The sequence below is a fragment of the Melospiza melodia genome, chromosome 2 (assembly GCF_035770615.1).
Source record: "Melospiza melodia melodia isolate bMelMel2 chromosome 2, bMelMel2.pri, whole genome shotgun sequence".
Lineage (NCBI taxonomy): Eukaryota > Metazoa > Chordata > Aves > Passeriformes > Passerellidae > Melospiza > Melospiza melodia.
In genome coordinates this window covers 12,015,993-12,033,615 of record NC_086195.1, presented here as the reverse complement: position 1 = coordinate 12,033,615, position 17,623 = coordinate 12,015,993, and positions in this window count along the sequence as shown.

The window sequence follows — 17,623 nt, the reverse complement described above, 5'->3', positions numbered from 1 at the left end:
GCCTTTCTGAAGGAGGGAGAGTATTTTATTCTGGAATTGAAATCCGCAGGACTTCAATATGCTCTGAGAGCAAGAGGTTTCAGTGCTGAAAGGAAAATACTTCTTTCCATAATACAAGTTTATACAGACAAATCTTCAGGGCTGAGGAGATTTCAGATGAGCAATGTGTATCCATGATGTCCTACCAGAAGATTAAATGTCCCTGCTAGGTGCCAAAGCAATGACTATGAAGAATATTAAATAAACAAAAAAGCACACTGATTGTTGAATTTACTGCCAGATGTTACCCTGGAACCAGGATTTATATATGTTCAGAAAGGAGTTAGACCCCTGCACAGATGAGAACAGCTGGTCCTTATGTGCTAGGAAAAGGAGTAGTCTGGGGGTCATTTTTTTGAGGAAGTCTCTAAATTTCTATGCTCCTTTGAGTGAATTCTTGTGCACTCTTTCTTGTATTTGTTCTCTGTCAGCTGTATTTGCTACCAACAGGGAGCAAATACTCTTCTGAAGTTTCCTTGACCTTTCCTTACTATTCTTTCTTGACTTTTCCATTTCATGCCTTTATGTAAGGTAGATGAGCAGTTTTCCTTGTTCCTTTGACAGCTTTTTCCTTATAGCCACCCCTGTGGGTTTGAACAAGCACAGAGGAATTTCACCTCACTCAGTGCATCCATTACATCTCTATTTATAGAAATACCTGAGTGTGCTTGCAGGAACTAATCCTAATAAAACACTAAAATCTCAAATACAAAGGAATTTTTTAAAAGGCTAATAAAGTTCTAAACCATAATTCATGCTAAGCTACATAATGGGCTATACCTGGAACTTTCATATCAGAAACTGTAACATATCAGAAAAATATATGTTATCTTGCTAGATTGTTTCCAAAAAACAAGCAGCCCAAAATTTAGGCAAGCAAGCTAGGAGAGAAGCCTGCTGCAACAGAAGATATGAGAAAATGAGTAAATTGTCACTCTGGGCTCATATTACATAAGGATAAAAGGAATTTATGAAAGTAATTACATAAATAGGCCTATTGTCCCTTTTTGGGAGAACCCAAATAAGCATTTTCCTACATTTGCCCCAATTCTTTAAACTCGTGAGGAGTCTGCAATTGGCAGAAATTTAGACCTCATCAAAAGTTGTTGGCTAAGAAATATGTGTTTTCTTTCATTTCCTTTGATGCCTAAAAGCAAATCCTTGCTGTTACTCATGGTATGGATAAGTACAACTAATCTTAAAAGTGACGTTCTATTTTTCTCTTATTCAGTTCATGATTTTTCTCTATTATGAGCAGAGACAGATTTGCTGCCCACCACCAGTGTTTTGCACTTTCCTTTGCTTCTTGCTCTCACATTTTCCTTTGGCCTTTGGAATGGCTGCAGTCCTGAAGTGGTTAGTGAATATCAGATAGGCTGCATGATATTCACATGGTACCAGTTTGAAGCTATTCTTTTTTCTGCCTTCAAAGGAGGGAGAGACCTGATACCCTCCATTTAAATTGTGTTCGTTTAAAGGCTATCACATTCCCCCTGGAGTTCTCATACAACTTCACATCTTCTCAGATATAATCAGAGGAGACTTGCAATGTTAATCTCAGTTCTCTAATCAAAAGAATGCAAATTTTATTGCCCTATCTCAGTTTGACATCAGTAGGACTACTGATTACTACTAAGGGACAAGGGTTATGCTAAGCTTGCTCTTCCAAGACAGAATTATTTTATGGCTTTATGCTGTGGGTAAGATGTTACCCTATTTCCCTTCCTCATCATCATCATCAGTGCTAGTCATAGAATAGAATTATAGGATCATTTTGATTGGAAAAGGTATTTAAGTCCATCGAGTCTAACCATTATCCCAGTATTGCCAAGTCCATCAATAGAAGAGGTCCCCAGCTGTCGCATCTACAGATCACTTGAATATCTCCTGTGATGGTGATTCAACCACCTTCCTGTTCCAGCATTTTACAGCCCTTTCCTTGAAGAAAATTTTCCAAATATCTCAAATAAATCTTGTCTGGCACGACTTGAGGCCATTTCCTCTGCTCCTGACATTTTTACTTGGGAGAAGAGACCAACCCCCACCTCACCACAACTTCCTGTCAGGGAGTTGTAGAGAGTGATAAGGTCTCCCCTGAGCCTCCTTTTCTCCAGGCTAAACATTCCCAGCTCCATCAGCTTCTCATTATCAGACTCCAGACCCTTCCCCAGCTCTGCTGCCCTTCTCTGCACTCACTCCAGCCCCTCAGTGCCTTTCCTGCAGTGAGAGGCCCCAAACTGGACACAGGATTTGAGGTGTGGCCTCACCAGTGCCGAGCACAGGGGGACAATCCCTGCCCTGGTCCTGCTGCCACACTATTGCTGACCCAGGCCAGGTGCCATTGGCCTTCTTGGGCTCCTGGACACACCTGGATCATGTCCAGCTGCTGCTGACAAACATCCCCAGCTCCTTTTACTCCTGGCCTTTCCAGGTCAGTCTTCCCCAAGCCTGCAGCTCTGCCTGGAGTTGTGACTCAAGTGCAGAATGCAGCACTTGGTCTTGTTGAGCCTCATGCGATTGGCTTTGGACCACCAACCCCAGATCCCTCTTTAAAGCCTTCTTGCCCTCCAGCAGATCAACACTCCTGCCCAATATGTCATTTTCTGCAAACAGTGCAGTTGTCCAAGCCATGTGCAGAGTTTCTCCAAGAAAATTCTGCGAGAAACGGTATTCAAGGCTTTACTGAAGTCCAGTAAACAGTCACAGCCTCTTTCTCACCTACTTAGTGGGGCACCTCGTCATAGAAGCAGATCAGGTTTGTCAAGTAGAACCTGCCATTCCTAAACCCGTGCTGGCTGGGCCTGATCCCCTGGCTGTCCCATTTGTGCCACATGATGGCACTCAGGATGATCTATTCCACGTCCTTCACTGGCACTGAGGTCAGGCTGACAGGCCTGTAGTTCCCTGGATCTTCCTCACAGTCCTTCTTGTAGATGGACATTAGGTCCCTTCCAGTCAGCTGGGATCTCCCTGGGATTTACCAGGGCTGCTGGTAAATCATGGAAAGTGGCTTGCTGAGCACTTCCACCGGGTCCCTCAGTACCCTTCAGTGGTTCCCATCTGGCCTCATAGACCTTTGTGTATCTAAGGGGCGTAGCAGGCCACTGAACATTTACTCTTGGATCACAGGGGCTTCAATTCTGCTCCCCTTCCCTCTCTTGCAGGTCAGGGTGCTCAGCACCCAGAGAAAAACTGGTCTTACTGCTACAGACCAAGGCATGAAGCACCTCGGTCTTTTCCTCAGCCTTTGGCACTGTTTACCCCCCCTCTGTGGATCCAATAAAAGGTCAGGATTCCCTTTGGCCCTCCTTTGGTTTCTAATGTATTAATAGAACAGGTTTTATTGTCTTTTACATCAGTATTCAGACAATTTCTGGTCAAGGTTTGGCTTTTCTCATTTTCTCCCTGCATAGCCTCCTTGTAGTCCTTTTACATAACCTGCTCCTTCAAAAAGTCATAAACTCTCCTTTTAGTCATGAGTTTCAGCCAAATATCTCTGTTTAGCCAGGCCAATTTTGTTCCCCTGCTCATGTTTGACTCAACATTGTCATTAGATCACACAGTAGGGGTACAGAATGACCATTTTTATTGCAAAGACTATATATGCCCTTTTCCCTAACTGTTTTATCCCTGCTAGGGATTTAGAACAAACTGAAATTTAATGCAGGGTATGTTTTCTATTGTGAACTGCATATATATGCTCTGGAAGTGATAATCAATAAAGATGATGTGCCACATTGCCTGCTGCATATGGACTTGTTAAATTTTTGATGCACGTTTCTGGTTGCTTAAAAAAGTAATTCTGCTTTTTCTGCCTATATGCTGCTGAGGATCATTTCTGCATTTCCTGCTGCTGTTTTCACTACTGTTCACATATTCCCTGGATGCTATGAATGGAAACATAGCAACCATTCTGGATGGGATTGCCAACTGAAAACAGCTAAAACATGGAGATATCCTAGTGATTCAACTATTCAGAAATCAGACTGGGGGCAGAAATAGATGAATTGTAGTCCTATTACATTTGATTTTTGAGTAGAGCTCAGTGCTTTACCTTGGCCCTTTCAAGATCATAGTATCACTTGTACCCCTATAAGTATTCAGTATTATGCAAAGGTAAATCTCTAATATGAGAACTGACAGTAAGTAAGTCGAGTGTAAGCTTGACTTTTCATTGATGAATTGTGGATGTGCTTCAGTGTACTGCAGGAATAAAAATCTGACATAGAAGCAGGAGCTGTAAATGGATCTTCCATTATCTTCAAGTTGATAAATATGCAGCCAATTTCAGATATGATAAAACCTGCTCTTTGGAAGAGGTTTTTACTTATCCAGTCATCTCATCTATACTGGGCCACACTGACTCTTACCCAAAAGTGTTCTTTGGATATACACAATCCACAGATTCAAGTTTTAAAGTAAGGTTATTAGCAGTGAAGTGTCCTCCCACTTAGTCCACTTCAAAATATGCATGTATTGAAAAGTCTGATTTCAGAACAGTGGATGAGTGAACAATGGAGCAAAGGAGCTGAACAAATAATCATCCTTTTTTTCCATTTTATTTTTGGCTTAAACCAGAAGAAAAAGCAAATCCTATTTCAAAGTTCTGAGAGGTTTATACTGGAACTGAAACTGAACCAGCTGGAGCCACAACTGAACTCAAAATGGTCTAGGGAAAATGTATTTGTTATGTGGGACCCAGAGGTCAGATGCTGAAGAACAAGAATGTTGTCCCAATATGAGTTTATAAACTCAGTGATGTTCTGGTGATTTTGCTCTGGTCATTCTCATCTGTCTAATATCTTTCTTTTAGCCCACTTTTCTACCAATTTAATGCAATATCCTTTTGGTTTATGCAAAATTTTCACATGTGAACTGTATAGTGAATATTTTTAAATAGTAAAAAATTTACAGGAGTTGCTTTCCTCCTGTTGCACTTTCCAGGGAAGCTAGTCAAAATTACCCTATCCATAAAGACTTTATTTTATTTTATACTCTCTATCAGACTAGAGATAACATTATGGAATCTGACTCAGAAAACAAGAATATTTAGAAGTTGATTCTGCCCCTTTTGAGCCTTTGCAGCACAAAGTATCATTCAGGGAAGCTTGGATTGAAAGAAAACCAAATGTACAGAAGCCAGCCTACAGTCAGTTGAAAAAGCCCTGCACAGACTTCCCTTGAACCTCCCTGGGAAGGAGTGGAAAAGTGGGGGAAGAGTGAGAAGAATCGCACTGAGTGTTCCAGGACAATTTAAGCTGGTTTGAGGCCTGATTTCTATCCTGGAAAACTTGTTTCATGTTGTAATTTAGCCAGATGCTTTGTAAGAACAAGAAGCAGAACCTGAAATCCAAAAATTCTATATAATCTTTTATGCTGGCAGATCCAATATTGCATTCTCCCAATAAAATATTTAGCAAAATGCAATTTTGCATTGTCAAAAAGCTTTATTTTTAGTCTTTCTGGCACTCCTCTTAATATGGGCTTGTTTATCAGCATCATTTCTCCTGGACTGCCTCTGTAGGGATATAATGTATTCTGATTGCATAGTGCCTATTCATCTATAATGCTGTTGAGCCAGTTGCAGACATATTTGAGTATTTGGTAGTTTAACCTTGAAATAAATGGTAGAGGCATCTCTTTTCACCACACCCAAATGTGTTCCTGACTAATCATCTTTTTTTCTTTTACTTCCATTCCCTTGTCATTATTACAATTCCATTTTTACAGCAGAAAATAATCTTCTTTAAAATATTTTCCATTATCCATAAATAAATGACCCCCACCATCATGCTTAATATGCACCCATTTTGTGGGGGTGTTTGCAGTGTTTGTGGGTGTGGGTGTGAATGAATGTTCTTTCTGAAATTTCATCTCAAAGTTCAGCTGAAAATCTGTGCTTTGGTTCCAGGCAGGGATGCAGCTGCCTATTTCCTCAGGGAAATAGGGACCCTAACAGCTGGCCCTGGAAAAGCAAAACAGATATTTGGCTTCAACAGCATCAGGATTTTGGGGGTTAAAGAATGCAACTTCATGAAGCCATTGTAGCTGGGCCACTCTGCAGGAGAAAGTGTGAACCCTTGTCAGCCACGAAGAGGTTTCAATGCCCTAAGGAGATGTGCGTAAGGAAATGACTGAATATTAAATTAAAAAAGATACAGGGTCAGCAAGGCAGCACTTCTCCTTATTGTAACATATTCTTATTGTTACATATCTTTATTGTCAATTTACATATTCCTACACAGAAATCTGTCTGGACTTAGCTTAGTAGGCTATAATTTATAATTTTTCTATCTATAATAAGCATATATTGCTGATATCTTCCCCTATCTTCCCTATTTTTTTTAAATTTACTGTATGAAAAGAGTTACCAAGGAATCTGAAAGAAGTTTGCATTTCAGGTCAACTGGCAAAGAGAATGATGATGATGATGATGATGATGATGATGATGATGATGATATATACCGTGTTTACATTTTTCTCTGGAAGATTAGGTATTTGGCAGTAATTCAATGAAGTATAGTAGACCCATAAAACTGAAAAGTTAGAGGGTCTATTGTTGATAAAAATGGAAACTCATTAAATGTACGTAATAATGGTAATAAAAGTTTTTATGTATTACAGTCTATAAAAATAAGAGTCATAATTAACCAATAATGAAATATTCAGGAAAAAAAGAGTTAAATGATAGAAGAAATGTTAATTTTCTTTATAATTCTGTGTTACTGAAAAAGAATTAAGCTTGTTCGGACAAGATTGGTTTAATTGACATTCCTTGTTTATCATAACATTTCTTCAAATGTGCTCCAAAATTTTTAGACTTATTAGTGTTGATCTCCAGTATCATGACTAAAATTGATTGAATTAAGTTTTTAAGTCACCTAATTATAGTAAATTATATATATGTTTTTTTATAAAAGATTAATTAATTAGAATGGAATAAATTATTCTGTAAAGTGACATAATCATGTCAAATATTACAACTTCTCAAACTTAGATTGTCTCTTCCCCAGTATCATCTCTTTTATTTGTGTTCCCTGCAGGGGTCACTGAATGTTTCAGCATAGCTTTGTATTCTGACGCTGATTTTCCCACAGTGCTTTCTCACTGGTGCCTGGTAAATTTCGCAGCCAACAAGGTGATTGCCTTGTAGTTTGGGTTGATTGCTTTCCTTCTAAATGATAAACTGTTTTTAGGTTTCTGATAGTTTTTGACACTTCACACTGTTCTGAAATGATTGCTTACTGAGTTCTCAAAATTTTCCAAATAAAAATTTTAGACTTAAAAAGTTGATATGGAGCAGTACTTTCTCAGGGGAAGAAGAGTTTACTAGTGTAAGCAGGATGGTTTTGAGGTAAAGTAATAAAATTATGCAGTACCCTAAATAATTTATAAAGAAGATGATAATATAAGACAATAAAATAACTTGTAATACTTAGCAATAACTCTTCCTTAAAAAGTCTGTAAAAAATTATGAGTCTGCAGAAAATTATTAGAAAGTCTGTAAAAAATTATGGGAAAAAAAAGTCAGTATCTAGGAAGCTAATACAAAACAAAAATTTTCCTGCCTACCTTACAAAATAGATCAAGGCAGTAATGAGCATAAAATCTGGACAGTTGCCTGTGAGGAGTCAAATATTTCAATGATGCTTGACAAACAATACAACCTGAATATTATTTTATTTAATAAAAAAATTCTTAATATTGGGAAGACAAAGAGATGCTTTTTATCGTTCTGAGCATACAGAAATCCTATTTATTGCTGTAGTAAACCATTTAAAATATCAAGGAAGACAAACAGGAGATCAGATGAGATGATGGGTAAACAATTTTTCTAACAATACAGTGTACTACTTCTGGTTTTGTTCCCAGGTATCTGTGAAATTCTCATTAGCAGATTAATTTTTTAATTAGTTAATGAGCATTTCTAGTCAGTCCTTAGTAAATGCTATGGTTTAGGATATATTTGTTTATTCAGTTGTTAACCTCAAAATTGCTCTTACAGGGCTTCCAAATTCACTCAAAAGTTGATACTGCAAATCCTCCTGCTTCTTGCTCCCTGTTCCAATATTTCAGCCCAGTTCCAGTGACTCTTTCACCTGCTCAGTTTTCAAAGCTCTGCCTAGGGTACAAAACCTGTTCTTCACCAGTTTCACATTTCACATCTGCCACAGAAGTCTGTTTAACTGTGCTTCCCAAAAGCAGTGATCCATTCTCCCCTCTGCCCCCTTCTTAATGCATTTTTATTTTCTTTATTACAAGAGCAGCAAAGATCGCTGTACTTTGTAGGCTAGAGACAACTTACAAGAAAATTAATGTTTTAAAGGTGCTGTCATAGTGTCTGAAAACTGGCAAGAGGGCAAGACACTGAAATACATATCTGGGACATGAGAGCACCAAATGTCATATGCACAGAGGTTTTGATAAAAATAAAATATATAATAAATGGGTGCTTTACAAGAATACTCAGAGGAACCCTCAGACAACTCAGGCAGAGATTTCAAAGGCATCCCTCAACCTCCTCCTCAAATGCTTGAACACAAATTTCCTGCTCCTCAGGAGCTCCTCTGCAGACAGGTGTCATTTGCAGAACCTTACCAGAATTATGTATATAAGGCCACATAATTCTACCCTTCTGATAAACTTAAACAACAAACACATATGTTCAGTCAGCTCATTTCTACATTTCTGAGGGACCCAGCTGGCTGTGTGACATAGCTCCTTTATTCAGAGCAAGACATGAACCAAAATTTCAGATGTAAGTGCATAAAGCGCATGGCTTCAGGTTCCCAAAGCAGGGGGTAAGTTCTGTCCTAGTTTTGTTTGGAAAGTTTAATGATCATCCTGCATCCCTGTTTCACAGAGGTGAAATATAAATGGTGCTCCAATAGGAAAACAAAGCCAAATTTACTCTGCCACTAAAGCAGAGCTCTCAGACCTTAAGAGGGTGAAGAGAACAAGACCTGGCATATCCTCTGCAATTAAAAGAGGAGCAGGGGACGTGCTGCAGCTCTGCTCCTGCAAGGGGCCAGACCTGCTCATCGCAGTGCACCAGCATGTGTTCTGGGCTGCAAAGGCCAAAATAAGAAGCTCACCTATTTAATCATTCCTGCCACTTACAATTTTTACATTGTATAAATGTTTATTTATATAAATGTTATACCATCCAAATTAAATTCATAATAAAAATTTAGTGCAAGAGCATCTTATTAATGTAAATCTATGCAAAAGTATAACTTTATATAAATTCAATGTAGTTATATTTACATAATGCATTAAATACTTGTATTTTTAAAAAGTAAATGCAACTATAGAAATATATATGCTCACCTTGAAATGACTGAAATTTCAAAACTCCTTTTTCTATATAATTTAAAAACAATACTCCATAGGACACTCAGTGAATGGTATTTGAGGTATTTCTCTATATTAGAAGTACGCATGACAGAACTATTTCATGTCAAGTTTGTTCATTGGAAGATACAGAATTAAAACTAAAATATTCCCAGTTCAGTTATGGTGTTTGATTTGCTGTGTCTTTCATGCCTTTTGTGCTTACCATTGGTATTAGTATTATGGGAATAAAAAGGAATATTTCAAGAAGATTACTTTTTCACAACAGAAAATTCAGACTCTATTTCTTTACAATTTAAACATAAAATATTATTTCAAAATTGGGAATTACTATATTTAAAAAAAAAATAAAAAATAAAAATAATAGCTCTTTGGTTTATTTATTTTTCTGAAGGACTACACAGCCTGTTTCCTAATATTTCAAGTGGAAGGGAAATGCAGACTTCCATGAAATTTAGTGTTCCGCTGAAGAACAGGAAACAGCAGTCACAAAATACTGCCTGGTAAAAAAAATTTAATTCCCTTGTGACAAATTGCACTGCTTGAGGAGAAGCCCTGTATTGGCTTAAAACCTGACAGAAAAATACCACAAATTTCCTCCAAGGAGAGTGATTGTATTTAACAACTTGCCCTTCACATCTTTTGTATCTCTGTTGGCATCTTCTTTCACTTACTGGAATGTGCCCAATATTACAGGAGAAATATTTGCAATACAGGGAGCTGCTGGCTTTGTGCATAACAATCAAAACAAAACAGTTTTCAAAAGGCTTTTCATGTGGGGTTGTTGGTTTTTTTTTACCTCTCCTAGGATCTTTAGCATCAATGTGTCACAGAAAAGTCTCTTTCTGTTTATGTGGGAGCCTGTGTGACCTTCAGTGGATTTCCTAGGGAAGGAACCACGGTGGCCTGTTCACTCTGGCCAGCTTGGGTGACCTGTAGGTGACCATTGACCAGGTCCACATCTGCACCTGCCCTGTAACCCCCAGAACTGCTGGTGCTCAGCTACACAAAATTGCGTTCCCTTCCCTCCTCTCCCCAAGTTATCTCAGATTTCCAGATTTCATACCTTATTTATGTATTTGCTGCAGCTAACAGTCCTCTCTTCTAATTACTTATGGAAATCATGCAAATGTGGATGTCATCTTATTATGTAGATGTTGTAATTGTGTTTCCCTGTGGACATGTAATCTTACAGCTGGGAGCATCATCTTCCATCCATCATGCTAAGGAAATAACCAATCCTACCCACAATAAAGGAGAAAATTCACAAGAGCTTTGGCCCAGCCTGAGCACTAAGCCAGATGGGCCATACTGTTATGGGGATTATAGAAGATATCAACTGCAAGGAGAGTTCTGTGTTCTGAGAAGGCAATAGGAAAAGAGAGAGGATGTGGTAGGTTGGCCCTGGCTGGATTTTAGTCACCCACCAAAGCCTCTCAATCACTCCCTTTCACAGCTGGACAGGGGAGAGAAAATAAAAAGAAGGGTTCATGGATTGAGATAAAGACCAGAAGAAATCACTCATCAAATGCCATTATGGGTAAAACCAGGCCAGAACTAGATACCTTATTTGAATTTGTTACTAACAAAATCAAAGCAGGATATTAAGTAAAAATAAGACCTTAAAAACACCTTCCTTGCACCCCTCCCTTCTTCCCAGTTCTAACTCCTCCCCCTGCAGTGCAGGGAGATGGGAATGGGGGTTATGGTCAGCTCATCACAGGTTGTTCCTGCTGCTTCTCAAGGAGAGGAGCACTTTCCCTGATTAGCCTGAGGTCCCTTCCACAGGAGACAGCTCTCCATGAAGTTCTCCAACCTGAGTCCATCTCACAGGAGCAGTTCTCCACAGACTGCTGCAATGTGGGTCACCCTTCCACAGGGTCAGTCCTCCAAGGACAGATTGCTCCCGTGTGGGTCCCCCACAGGGTGACAAATCCTACCAGGAAACCTGCCAGGAGCCTGTTCCACCACGAGCCTCCCACAAGTTCACAGCCTCCCCTGAGGCATCCCCCTGCCCCAGCCTGGGTCTCCTCTGTGGGCTGTGGGTGGATCTCAGCATCCCCTGCCCTCCATGGGCTGCAGGGGCACAGCTGCCTCACCATGGGCTGCACCTGGGCCTGCAGAGCAATCTCAGCCCTGGCACCTGGAGCACCTCCTGCCCCTCCTTCTCCCCTGACCTTGGTGTCTGCGCTGCTGCTCCTCTCACACGTTCTCACTCTTTTCTTCTCTGGCTGCAATTGTATCTGCAAAATCTTTTTCTTAAATATGTTATCACAGAGGTATTCCCACCATTCCTGGTGGGCTCAGCCTTGGCCAGCTGTGGGTCCATCCTGGAGCTGGCATTGGCTCTGCTGGACATGGAGGAAGCTTTCAGCAGCTGCTCACAGAAGCCACCCCTGTAGCCCCCCCCGTTACCAAATCTGGCCATGCAAACACAACACAGGGGCACAGACTGTCCTCCCTTTCCCATGAAAAAAGCACACCAAACACCAAAGGAACTTTAATTTCCCCTTTTCCTTAGGATATCCTCAAAATCAGAGCCGAGAGAGGGAAACAGTCTCTGTGATCAATGAGTATATGACATGTTGGCTTTTCCAAAACAGATTTAGTTAAGCATTAATCTACCCAACTAGCAGCAGGTTTGGCTCTGTTTGGTATTCCCCAGCAGTGTCAGGAGGGATTCCAGGCTCCAGAGCTAGTTCATGCCCAGTCACATGAATGTCCACAAGCAGCTGAGCTCACCCCCCAGCTCAGTTCCATCTGAAGGGAATCCACTCCTGCTCTTTAAGAGCTTTCCATGGTCTGAGCCAAGGCATGGTAAAAGGGGGGGACTGGAAAATCCCCTTTCAAAGGTAAGCTCCCAATCCAAGTGATGCTGCTAAGGATGGTGACTATTATGCTGTGTGAAGGCGCAGAAGCATGCAGATATAGACATTTTTTGAAAATAGGACTTCACATCTACTACCATATTGAGAGAAATAAGAGATTTTCAGGTGCAAAGCAAAATTGCAGATATTTTACACTAGTCTGAGGATGGATTGGGGGTGGCCTTTGTGTGGGTAGGGTATTTTTATATATATATATATATATATATATATATATATGAATTCCACATATCTAATTTAATTCTCCTTCAGGCCTAAAAAATGCAGGAGCTCTGACTGAAATAATTATGTCTATGTGTTCCCTGGCTCAAGTCAATTCTGTTGGTTCAAATTTTCCCATTACCACACATTTTTAAAAACTAATATTCAGAACAAAACCTGCATTTTTTTTCCATTTTTGATTTTTAAATTAAAAAATTCGGAAGAAAAGAAGACAATATACCTACATAATGACAAAAGTTACAACACTATAGTCATTATCTTCTTGTATTTAATTTTGAAGGAAATGAATTTTACACAAGTTACAATGCTGAAGGGAAAAGAATATGAGCTTGTAAGAACTTTTATTTTTGTTGGGAATTAATATACCTTAGACATCAGTAAACATTCACATGAAATAGGAGCTGAAGCAGTAGTGCATAAAGTTAATATGCATCAAATGACAAACAGGAGATGATCTGTTGACAGGCTGATCCATAAAGTTTGTATGCATAATTCAAATTATGTTCAGCAATTCATATATCTCAGTTATAGCCCCTTTTTATTGCCAAGTCACAGACTGTATTTGTTCAAGTATTAATATCACTTCGTTTCATGGCAAAGTTTAAACAATTCAGATGTCAAGTATTTTATCTGCCCGTGAGTCCTTTAGAAATGGAGGACAGGACTGGGACTAAATAAATGTAGCAAAAATTTTACTGAATACAAAGACAACAGAGCAACTTGTCACTGTTAGTTTTTTTTTCTTTTTTGGCAAAATAACATCAGCATAACTTCAGCTCCTGGAGAGAGGCTTGTAGTAAAACTGAGAAGTATTTCAGTTTTCAAGTTGATTATTTGAACATTACTGAGACATAAATGCCTGCAATTTAAGCTGTGAATAATGAGACTACTGCCTATAGAAAAGATTTGAAAAGGGCTGAGATACAAAACGTTTGTAAGTGGCATAGAAAGAATTTATTTTTAGTAATTGAGAAGGAGTCTGACATATTCTGTTGACATATTTGCATTTGATATCCAGATAGGGGCAAATTGTTTTTCTTAATGCAAAAAATCTTGAGCTTTAATCCTTTCAGCCTGAGATTTATAACGTGGGCACAAAGTGACTCTGGTATTTGAGTCTTCAAGAACAGTCAGCAGCAAAAATGCCACAACAGTGTAACAGTGACAGATATCACAGAATGATATGTTCCCATTATACATCTGAGAACATGGATGGATTCATGAACAAGGGGGGTGAAGGTAGAAAAGGAAGAGACATACATCAGATTATTACACAATCATGCAGTTCTCTGCTAGCAGGTGTAAGAAGTACACTGAAGTTAGAATTCTACAGAATTTAGATTTCACTAACTTTTTTGTTTTGTTTTTAGAAATCAACTAGGCAGTTAAATAGGAAAGAGTGCAGTCAGATGGACTTTGAAGAGTCAATGTAAAGGTGATTATTATTGTCTAAGTGTTGATGTGCCCTCTTATCACCACAGATTTTAAACTAAAGAATTTCTCTTACTCTGAGACTTTGAGGAGACTCTTCCAAGTTGAGAATGCCTGGGAGAGGCAAAATTAATATATTAGTTTACTGAAAAGTTATTAACCAGAAGAGAATATCCAAATAAAAATACTTTCCCAGTGTGTCCAAATATTTCACCTGCCATTAGTGAAAGAAAAGTCCAATGGCAAAGCTGTACAAAATATGCAAATTCTGTTCCACAGAGAATTTCATTTTTTTTCCTTTGTTTTGACTGTAAATCAAACACAATTTTTTTTTACACAATCTGCAGAGGAGCTCAGTTAGGGGAGGAGAGGAAGAATACTGTCTGTCAACCAAACTACATCTTGCTACTTTATACTGATGGCCATCAAAGCCAAATGTAAAACTAAAAACAAAGTGAGACAAGCAATTTGAAAAAAATGCATCTCATTTCAGTGCCTTTAAGAAGGATATTTGACTATAAAAAAAGGAATAGATTTCCTTTCAAATAAAATTGCTATCAAATGCACACAGTTCCTGAAGCTTTAATATTGATAGAATCACACATTCTCAGAGGGTTTAGCTCTTCTGACTGAGAAGCTGCATCTAAAGAAAGGTAACCACTAGGGCCCACATATTAGGAAAAAACCAAAAAACCTCAATTGAGCCACATGCCTGTGCTGCCTATAGAAATTCATGCAGCTGCATTGCTGAATGGGCCCCGTGGAGACATTGGACTCTGTAGCCCTGAAAAATACAGTTGATATACATCAGATTTTTGAATATATTCTCCCTCTCTAGAGGCACTGTATGATTTACATAGTGCTCCAAATTAGTCATTAAAAAAAAATAAAGAAAAATGTATTAAGCTTATTTGGAGTTCTTTTTGGACACTTTTAGTCACTTGGAATGAAATCCTAGTTATGCTGATTTTACACGAAGGCTTGATGATGATTTTTAAATACTCATGATTTCTTTCACCCCTTAGTGTCTATTTCAGCATTGCAAACTTGAATTTAGCCTTCTTAGGCATTTAGATTCTCCCCTACTGACAAGAAGAGAATGATTTAATATTGTGAGGATAAGAGTAGATATCCCAGAGCGTTACGTATTTTTTTTCCTTTGATTACGTGCTCTCATTTTCTTGTGATTTTATCCCTTTGTCCGCTTCTATTTGATTTTCTTGCTGAGCATCCATTGTAATAAAGTGCCATGTTCAATGAAGTTGCAGTGAGCAATTTAAATAATAGCAGGTGTAGATGTGTAGGAATTTTGATTGTAATGCACTGCTGTGAAGAGCTCATGCATTTATAGTGCAGTATATTTCTGAAACCATTATGGCAATAAGCCAATCAACTCAAAAGTGCCAGGGGCAGTGCTGCAAATGTATAGAGCTGATGGAATTCATTTCAGTCACTTATTCTTGAGGTAGGATTAGAGGAAATTTTGATCAGTTCATGCATCTCCAATTTGGCCTGCAGCTTTGAGCTCTGGCTGCAGCAGAGCTCTCAAGCTGAGCACAGATGGGGCTGGATAGTATCTGGGTGAGAAGCTTTCAAAAAAATCAAAATGCTGCAGTGTGTAGGTGTTGGTAACTCACTAGGCAGCACACTTCCCTCGGGTCTGCTCCTTAAATTCCTGCCTTTCACCATGTTGGAAAATGCCATCTTGTTAGAGGTATTTCCTTTGAAGATAAGAGTTAAGATCAAGTTCCTTATCAGTTGAAAATCCTATTGTATATTTTCCACCACTAGCCTTGATATTATGTCTAGCTTCCAGCTCTAGCAATTCCATTACATTCTGTCTGCTTTTTCCATTTCATTTTCAAAAGGAGCAAGGTTAGGACTGCTGTCAATATAAAACAGCTATGACTACATTTTGCAGAGAATTAGTTGAGGCTGTTTGTGTAAGAAGAAAGGGGTTTTTTTTCTGAGTACTAGTCAAAACCTACTGCAAAAGCTCCCTTTCATACATACCTGTTGAGAAAATTTAGGGCAGTTACTTTGATAATATAATCTCTTCAAGTTATCTCTTCTCTTGCAGTTTGAGTCAAGCCTTAGTTTTCACACTACACCTTCTGTTGTGCTAGGGGAATTTGGTTAAAAGTTCAAGCACTGCAGCTGGGAACACTTTCAGCATCCTATGCAGGCAAACATAACGTCTTACAACTTCTGTACTCCATGGAGCACTTGCTCACCCACTGGACAAAATGTTGAACAAAAATTTATATTGAATTATCTGGTGCAAAGTAGAAAAGGCCATTTTTTCCAGGTGCTTAACAGCATTTCTTACCCATTGGTTTTAACACTACTTTGCAGTCCAGGGTAGGTGTCTCTCAGATCCACTTCTGAGAGACTTGCCACTTAGGAAACTCTGTTAAGCTCTTCAAACCTGAAGGAGGTTTTTACTGAGCTCTCTCACACCACAACTGTGCGAGGAAGCTGGGGAGTGAGTTTGGTGCTCAGAAGCTGAGCTGAAATACGCTGGGGACAGGGGTGGGCGAAGTGGCACCAGGGCTGTGTGAAATGTCACTCATGCCACGGGCCAAGTTCTGCTCAAGTTGCTTCTCCAGCCTGTAGAAAAGTCAGTGAAGTTGCATGAATATATGAATAGCAACTGAGAGCCTCATCTTAGCCTGAATTTGCTAAGCTGGTGACCTTACTTTGTAATTACCCAATGGATCTTTGACTTTTTTCTGCTTTACATTATTTGCAGGTTAAGTGTGTTGGTCAAGGTATGGTGGAGGAAGTATAGGTGGCACTGTGAAGTTACATGCAGGAACATTATAAAGTACTTAGGAATCAAAATGCACCCATTGACACGCCATCATCACATCTCAGTAACCCGCCCCCAAAACTAACAAATGTAGACAAGATGATAACTGATGTAATTTTGGTGAAAATATCTGTGATCTACCAAAATTTAATCAAGAGATGTTATCATCCTGAACTTCTTCAAAGAAATACAGAAAAAAATATTTTCTGTAGTGGTGGAAGTGCATTTTGAAAGATGGGAGATAAAGCAGCCTAACGTGCAAATAATAACTGTAGTATAATGGCCCTAGCTATCATATATTACTAAAAAAAACCACATGGGATATCTCAGAAGGCAGAAGCTTAAGATCTATTTTATTCTCTTACAGCTGAGAGATTTTCTTAGCCTTACTGAATTTCTGGTCCCTGTAGTTACAGGACAAAATGAACGTGTTGGGTTATCTGAGAAAAGCTCACCTGCACAACCATGGAAGGGCCCAGAGAGACAATGGAGCAGAGACACCCCAAATAACACCCTGTCCAGCCAGCTCCAAGCCCACCCCTGCAGCCACAAACCCAGAGGAGCACAGGAGGAAAACATCAGGCAGGGGAGAAATCCCAATTCAAGACTCAAGAGGGAAGGGAATCCTGTCTGGGCCCTGCGCAGAGCTGTCCCAGCAAAGGCTTAGTGCCAGTGTCCAGGTGTGAAAACTGGTCCTTGTTTGGGTTGAGATGTGGAGGAAGGCTAGTTCAGGGAGGTTTAGTCCAGTTGTGACTATTATTAGCCCCAGTTGTCTTGAAGTAGAGAAGGCAATGATTTTTTTGATGTCGTTTTGAGTAAGGGCGCATGTGGCTGCAAATAGCGTGTACAGGGTTAGGGCAGTTTGGTTGTTGCTGAATAG